Below are 8,455 nucleotides of genomic sequence, written 5' to 3'. Positions count from 1 at the left end.
TGTAACCACCACTTTAGATTTGTTTGGCTGTGACTTGAGTAGGTACCAAGCTTCGCCACCGACACGATAACAACAGATTACAATTGAAGAGAGAAAACAATAGCCGATCGAACTGCAAGCGATCGCTAACAGAGAGCATGCAGCGCTGCTGGCAGATGCAGCGCTGCTGGCAGACGCTGTCACAGCATTGCATTAACATGCGCTGTCTGCTGCTCCCGACATCCATAATTTTATAATGTAGTCGTTATTCAATACTGTTAACATTATTCTAATTCTCTTTTAGAAGTTCACACAGCAAACAATCACATCATCACCGACACAAAAAACAACATACACACATCATTCATCAGCTCCCATAGATAACAAAAACCTACCCCATTTGCCGTGAGCATCAGTCGGCCCCCGTAAGCAGAGTACGTCATCATAGGCTGTGTATAATCAGTTTGTTACAATTGGTATGTGTATGCATGTGTAGTTTTGCAACGGAGATAAACACGAAAACAATTACACGTGTCTTAGTTGCTTAGAGTTAAAAAGCCGCTTCATAAGCACTGCGATAGCTCTAGTGGTAGAGTGCATGCCCAACATGTTGTGCTGCTCGGCTTCAAATCCCGATCGAGAATACAAGCATTTTTTTTTAATATTTTGAGATTATTACCGAAATATTGTTATTTTATTTAAAATGGGTAGCGGGTATCTCATAGTCGAGCACACTTGACTGTAGCTTTCTAACTTATTATACCCACTGCTCATAGGGTAGAAGGGCATTATAACTTTGTGCCGGCAGGAAATGTATGTAACAGGTAGAAGGAGGCATCTCCGACCCTATAAAGTATATATATTCTTGATCAGCGTCAACAGCCGAGACGATATAACCATGTCCGTCTGTCCGTATGATCTCAGAGACTATAAGAGATAGAGCTATGGGTAATCGTATTTATAACAATTATAAATAAAAATTGTGGATGTTATTAAAGAAATTTTGTATGGGCGAAAACGCCTGCTATGTATGCATTGTATGTATGCGTATACATATATACATGTTCGCCTCTATATTTGTATCTGTAAGCATGGGATAGGATGGCTTTCATTTGTACAGAGTAAAGTTTCTGATTGCGGTCAACTTGACGGCCGCCAGTGCGATCTCTGTCTACGAATGATTGCAAGTTGACACACAGCCTCCTCGTGGCACCTCATGGGTTAGCACCCGCTAGATAGTGAGCTAATGTGTGCAGCGAGTCATCCGGTCGGTAAATGGTTGAGCGCAGGGTTTGGAACCCGCCTCGGAAAAGAAGCCCAAGGAAAACCAAAGCGAAAGCCTCGGATAGCATCCCCTTATGTTGACGACCACCGCAAAATGGAAAAGGACTACGATTTAAGGATATGCACCTGGAATGTCCGAAGCCTTAATTGGGAAGGTGCTCTATCCAACTGGCAGATGCCAGGAAATGAGATGGACAGGTCAAGGTTGCTCCAAGAGCAAATATTTACTACAGCTGCCATGCGGAGAAGCGCGAATTTGATGCGGATTTGTAGTAAGCCGGAGACCACGCCACCACGTCTCCAATTTCACCCCAGTGAGTGAACGGGTGGCTACAATCCGCGTCAAATCTAGATTTTTCAATCTTAGCATAATTTGCGCGCACGCCCCGACGGAGGAGAAGGACGATGCTGCTAAGGATGCATTCTAAGCGAGACTCGCGGACACATACGACCGCTGCCCAAACCACGACGTGAAGATCATCCTCGGGGACTTCAACGCAAAGGTTGGGCGCGAAAGCATCTTTGACCGTCGGTCAATTCAGCCTCTATGAGACCACCTCGAACAATGGCTTTCAGGCTGATTGACTTCGCCGCGGCGCGAAACATGGTAGTGAGTTGCACCAGATTTCGGCACCTCGACATCCACAAGTCCACATGGCTGTCCCCTGATCAAAAACGCGCAACCACATTGATCAAGTTGTGATAGACGGAAGGCATGCCTCAAGCGTGATGGACGTGCGTACGTTTCGTGGAGTCAACATAGACTCGACCAATATCTTGCCGCAGCCAAGATACGCATGCGACTATGCCGAGCGAAAACGTACGCCCCAACACGCAACGAAAGCTGGACGTCACTAGGCTGCGATCACAACGGACAGCAACAGCCTACTCCACTCACCTCTCGGAACTGCTCCACCAACCTACCCTCTCCCTGTTGACGCCGGCGGACTCTGGGCGCACATACCCCACTCCATGCGAGCTGCCGCTGAAACAGCCATTGGGTTCAAGCGCCCACCCACACGGAACCAATGGTATGACGAGGAGTGTCGCGTCGCAGTCTGGCGCAACGCGAGCTACGTGTGAACGTTACAGGGAGAAAAGGAAGGAAGAGAGGCGACTTTTAGACGGAAAAACGGGAGCAAGAATAGCGAGAGTGCGAGGAACTCGAGGTGTTGCAAGACAGAAATGATGCTCGAAAATTTTACCAACAAGTCAATCGTCTGACACAAGGTTTCAAGACCGGAGCATCTAACTGTCGAGATGAAAATGGAAATCTGTGCTGAAGAAAGGCGACCCGACGATATGCGCCAACTACCGGGGAATTAGCCTTATTGCCATCTCATATAAGGTCTTATCGAGCGTAAATGTAAACGACTGAAGCCGTATACCAGCACACTGATCGGACCTTATCAGTGCGACTTCAGACCTGGTAAATCCACCATAGACCAGATCTTCACATTGCGCCAAATCCTGAGAAAACCCACGAAAATGGAATTGACACTCATCATCTCTTTGTCGATTACAAAGCTGCATTCGATAGCCCGACAAGGGAACGCCTATATGCCACCATGTCTGAGTTCGGTATTCCTGCAAAGCTGATACGTCTTTGCAGGATGACATTGAGCAGCACCATCAGCTCTGTCAAGGTAGGAACGAACCTCTCCGAACCTTTCAATACCGTTCGAGGTTTCAGACAAGGCTACCCCCTTCGTGCAACCTCTTCAATTTCGTGATGGAAGGGGTCTTGCGGAAAGTCGGTGTGCATCGAGCTGGCACTATTTTTATAAAAGTGTCCAGCCCCTGCTTACGCTGATGATATTGACATCATTGGCCGCAGCAAGCGTGATGTCACTGCTGCATTTTCCACTATCGAAAAAGAGTCAGCAAAAGTGGGTTTGGCGGTAAACGAGGGCAAGACGAAGTATATGCTGTCGACAAGCAGGAGGCGCGTCGCCTAGACTCCCATGTAGTAGCAGACAGCTATACGTTCGAAGTGGTCAAGGAGTTCACGTACCTTGGCACCGCCATTAACACCAAAATTGACGTCAGCCTAGAGATCAAGCAAAGAATCACACTTGCCAATAGGTGCTACTTTGGTCTGAGTAGGCAAATGTGCAATAGAGACCCTCTCGCCGAACAAAATTAGCACTCTACAAGACACTCATCCTACCCGTGCTCTTATATGGCGCAGAAGCATGTGTAGTGTCAACGACAACAGATGCAGCAGCGCTTGGAGTGTTCGAGAGGAAAATTCTTCGCAAGATGTTCGGTCCCGTTTGGATTGGGGACGACTTTCGCATTCGGATGAACCACGAGCTGTACGAGTTGTACGACGACGTGGACGTGGTCCGGCGCATCACGATACAACGTCTGCGCTGGCTCGGCCACGTTGTGCGTATGGATGACGAATCTCCAGCTCAGAAGGTATTCGAAGCGAGAGTCGACTACGAACGACGATCAAGGGACGACCAAGTCTTCGATGGAAGGACCAAGTAGAGCAGGACCTCAATCTACTGGGTATTTCCAATTGGAGGAGGCGCGTGGAGGGAGACGCTGAGGTCGGCCAAATCCCGAAATGGGTTGTAGTGCCGCCTAATAATAATAATACATAGAGGCACTGTGATAGCTTTATTGGTAGAGTGCAAGCATGTGCGTGTTGTGGTACTCGGGGTACTCGGGTTCGAGCCCGCTCGGGGTATAAACTTTTTTTATCGTTTTTCCAATAATTATAAATAAAAACTGTGGATCTTATTAAAGAAATACTTATGTATGGGCAAAAACGCCTGCTTTGTATTTATTGTATGTATGCGTATACGTATATACATGGTCGCCTATATTAGTATCTGGATGCATAGAGGGTTTATAAGCAATGCGATAGCTCTGGTGGTAGAGTGCAAGCAGAGCATGTTGTGGTTCGAGCCCGCTCGGGGTACAAACTTCTTTTCTTTTAACCACACGGTCGGTGGTGCTCGAGCTCAAATCCCGATCGAGAATACATGCATATTTATTTTTAATTTTTGAGATGACTACCGCATTATTTTGGTATTATTCAAAATGGGTAGCGGGTATCTCACAGTCGAGCACACTCGACTGTAGCTTTCTTACTTGTTTTAAAATGATTTTAACGTTGACTTTGCAGGATCATGGTAGGGTGGACGACTGCACCAATGAGTGCACCGTAAAGGAGAAGTGTTATCATTCGAAGGTAGATCCCTATCCTGTCTTTTGTTTTTCTAGTCTTCTTCTAACTATTTTCTTTACGGTCCTTCACCCTTTTCCCCTCCAATTTAGGTACGCGAATTTTGTAGTAATGTAATTATTCTATGGAAGCACGAAGCGGAAAGGATTTATTTTATGCCCACACCCATCCGATCAAACAACAGTCGTAGCGATAGCGTACGCCTTTCTTATCGTTACAAGTCCACTAGCTTCTATAGCGAACAAGCTTTGTTACCCATTATACATTCCATAGCCTCTTGATTCCGGTTCCGAAATCCATATGTTAACGTCCCATTTAGTCCAAATGCTACAGCTGAAGCGGACACAATGTGATGTCATTGTTCCTGGTCTCAATAATACTGATATTTTTGTTAAAGGATGTTTGAATTGCCAATTAATTAAAATGACCAGCCGAACCTCACCATATACGGCTGGATGATTCCATCCAACATTCATTTTCCCGATACTGCCTTCAATCGGCAACTGCCCGTCGATTGGCGTCCCCTTAAGTTGGATCGTTGTTGGTGATGGAGACGGAACAATGCATACAGACTTTATGGCATCAATCAAGCTGATACAAATCTAAATCAGCATTCTCACTGTTTTTCGTTAGTTTAAAGCTGCGAGAATCTGAACCTTAACGTTGACTCTTTAGCATCCTGCTCTTAAGATATTCATCAAAAGGCATTCACAGTAACTTCGAGTTGTGATCGATGGTTTGTTATAAAACGCAAAATTGGGATTATCGGAGAAGAAATCTTTTGTTGATTCATCACAAGTTAAAAATTTTTGCGGCGAGTGCTAAGCATCCAGGTCTCAACGTGGTTTATATCAGCCAGGTAACTTGTACTGCGAGTTATGCAGCTGTGAAGGAGATTTATTCCAGATTGCCGCAGTTCATCGACCAATTTGGACTTCTGCGCGTTGGCGGTCAACTAGTCAATTCAACATTTCCTTACCCTCATAATTTTAAAATCTATCTACATGATGAAGCTAGAGCCTTAGCAAAAATTCGTTTGGAATATTGGCCGATTGGAGGAGTAGGAACTGTATCAAGAGTTCTACGCAATTTAAACTAACAAGCAGTTTATCTTGAGTTGTTATTGGATTTAAGAACTGCCCTCACATAGATTTGTATCGTTTCACATGATGCACAACTAAAATTGATCTGATAATAGATAATGGATAATGGACTTCTGGATATCAAGCACAGATGCACAGCACCGATTGGAAGTTCATTCCTTCTCGTTTTCTAAATTTTTACGAATTGTAGGAAGCAGCATGCATGAACGCAAAACACGTTTTTGCACATTCCTTGAATTTGTGTCGATGGCGAAGGCTATAGAAATTTGTATACCCGTTACCCATGGGGTAGAAGGGTATTATAACTTTGTGCCGGCAGGAAATGTATGTAACAGGTAGAAGGAGGCATCTCCGACCCTATAAAGTATATATATTCTTGATCAGCATCAATAGCCGAGACAATCTAGCCATGTCTGTCTGTCCGTCTGTCTGTCTGTCCGTCTGTCCGTATGAAACACTGGATCTCAGAGACTATAAGAGATAGAGAGAGAAGCACAAAATGAAGCTTTGTAGAGTAAATATGGCACTGCCATCAGAGTTGTAGGGATAATTATAATTTTTCGCATTAATAATTTTAACATTTCATAAACATACCTGAATATTAATATAAGAAGTTGGAGGTAGTCTCACCATTAATAATTCATCACTTTTGCATTCTTCGATAAGAAACCCACTTATACCTACACAGTATTGTAATGGCTTATGTCGTGCTTGATCCGTTTCACACTGAATTGAGAAAAGTGTATCTAGAGCATCACCCTCAAGTGGTTTAATATTGCAAAAGTGTCGACAGGACCTTTATTTTTATCCAATGTAATACTGGTTGTTCCTTGGTATTTATTAGCCTGCTTATTTCTATGCGTAGCTTCAATATTTAAATATATAGTAATTCTGCGGGCAATCTTTTAGTATCGTAAATAAGTCGGCTTGATATCCCAACTACATCAGTCTCTACTGTCCATATCCACTTAATAATTTTTTGATCGGCATCGAAGACATTGACCTTTAAGATGAATTGGTAATAAATCGGAGAACTTATTTGCATTACAGTTTGTGACGCATACGATATTTATATCAATGTAGCGTCGTGTAGATGACAGAAATACTACATTTTGAATAGCAACTGCAGTGCGAAGGTGATCAAATCTGGATCGTATATGTAAAGTAATACGAAGAGATTGCTCATTTGGTTGACTATATGCTGAAATTGCGATTCGTTTATCTGTAAGATTTAGAATAAAGCTTTTAACAAGTAAGGATGTCAAAGTCGAAAGTGCTCGACTCTTGGAGTCCCGTTACCCATTTGCATTCCACATTAATATAGAACTAGACAATATTTTAAATCATAACCAAAGCAACTCGTGCGAATGCACATTATCTATATGCTCTTTAACATTGTTTCTTCTAAACTTTCTTCCACACAATTAAATTTTAGTTTGTTTTACCAATGGGTAACGGGTATAATACCAATGGGTAATGGGTATAATAATACGATTATATTTACTTATTCCCATATCGGTCCTGCAGGTTTTGTGCACTTGAGATAGAGAAGCCTGACATGACCATTGATACAGAAGTTGTTGAAAACAATTTTCTGGTAAAGAGAGATCACGACTAGGATTAGCTTGAAAAAATTGTTTTACCCCTAAAAACTTTTCTGTGTTGACCTCCTCTTATGGCAGCATAAACGCGTTGGGAAGCAAGAACAAGATAACACTGTGGTAAAGTGATAATATAAATTTCAATTAGAAATAAAAACAATCTGATGACCTCATACCCTTGCTACAAGTGGTGTTCGTCGTCCCACAATACGAGCGTTTATTCGAACCATTACCATTCGATTTAATGGAGACTGCAAACGAAGTTTGAGACGATAACGACCTAGTTTTAGTTCTGGCTTTAATGTACCGCCCAAAAACTCTAAGAGATCTGAAAGTGAAATTGATTATAATTGTTATAATTTAGTTAAGGAGTCAACTTACGGTTCTCAGTACTATCATGAAGCGTCCAATAATATTGAATCAAGTTATCCATAGGGCAGCGCCGCAAAAAATGGCTCGTAGAACAATAACTTCTGATGTTTCGTAATGTAATGGCCTACTTGCATCATGACATCGAGGAATATCAAATAAAGGCTCACAACGAACGCTTTCTTCGAGGTCAATATATATATAACTTAGGGATCTTCTTTCGTAAGCCGATAAGCCATTTGATGCAATTGTTACGGAAACATTGTGATACCCACTTTTAAAAAATGTACTCGGGAAGCGTGATAAAAACACTTTTGATATGGCAGATGTTTTGCGTAAAAAATTCCATAAAATTCCAGCGTTTTTCTAGATTTGTTGTTCTATACCAGCAAAGCTGCTCACGAGCTTCAGTGGTATTAGTTTGAAACAAGTCTACCAGTCGTCGCTCATTTATATTAACTTTCGTAGTGAACCAACTATCCTCTAGAATTTCTAATGTTATTAAGATGTATGCCGTTCGATTTGCATGGAATAGGTTAGTAAAAATTTGAAGGCTGTCGAAGGTGGCGTGGCTCTGAGCTTGAGGCAAGCACATCAATTTAAACAATAAAATAATAATCATTTTGAAAATGGTGTGTCATACAGCCTACTAATTTTGACAGACCTTTAACCCTTTCATGCGCAAATTAATCTGGGCTTAATTAGTTTTTAGGGTTTGACACGACTATTGTCGTTGAAATTAACAATTATAGAAAAATTATAAATTTAATCACATAACATAAATGGAATGAATCACTATTCTTATGTCGTCCCTGCTTTTCACATGCTCCATTTTCGAATATCATAATGGAATTATATTTAGCTTCCTACGATATCAAAACGGTAACTCTTGCAGAGAATGTGAAATATCACATTCGGCG

At 42.3% G+C, this 8,455-nt stretch overlaps 1 pseudogene; it reads right to left on the bottom strand.

Annotated features, from left to right (window-relative positions):
- Window positions 1–6,263: 6,263 nt before the first annotated feature.
- Window positions 6,264–8,182, bottom strand: LOC132797697 (uncharacterized; annotated as a pseudogene).
- Window positions 8,183–8,455: the final 273 nt, after the last annotated feature.

The sequence above is a fragment of the Drosophila nasuta genome, unplaced genomic scaffold, assembly GCF_023558535.2.
Source record: "Drosophila nasuta strain 15112-1781.00 unplaced genomic scaffold, ASM2355853v1 ctg17_pilon, whole genome shotgun sequence".
NCBI lineage: Eukaryota > Metazoa > Arthropoda > Insecta > Diptera > Drosophilidae > Drosophila > Drosophila nasuta.
Note: the sequence above shows the minus strand (reverse complement) of the source record. Positions and strands in the feature narration are given on the sequence as shown.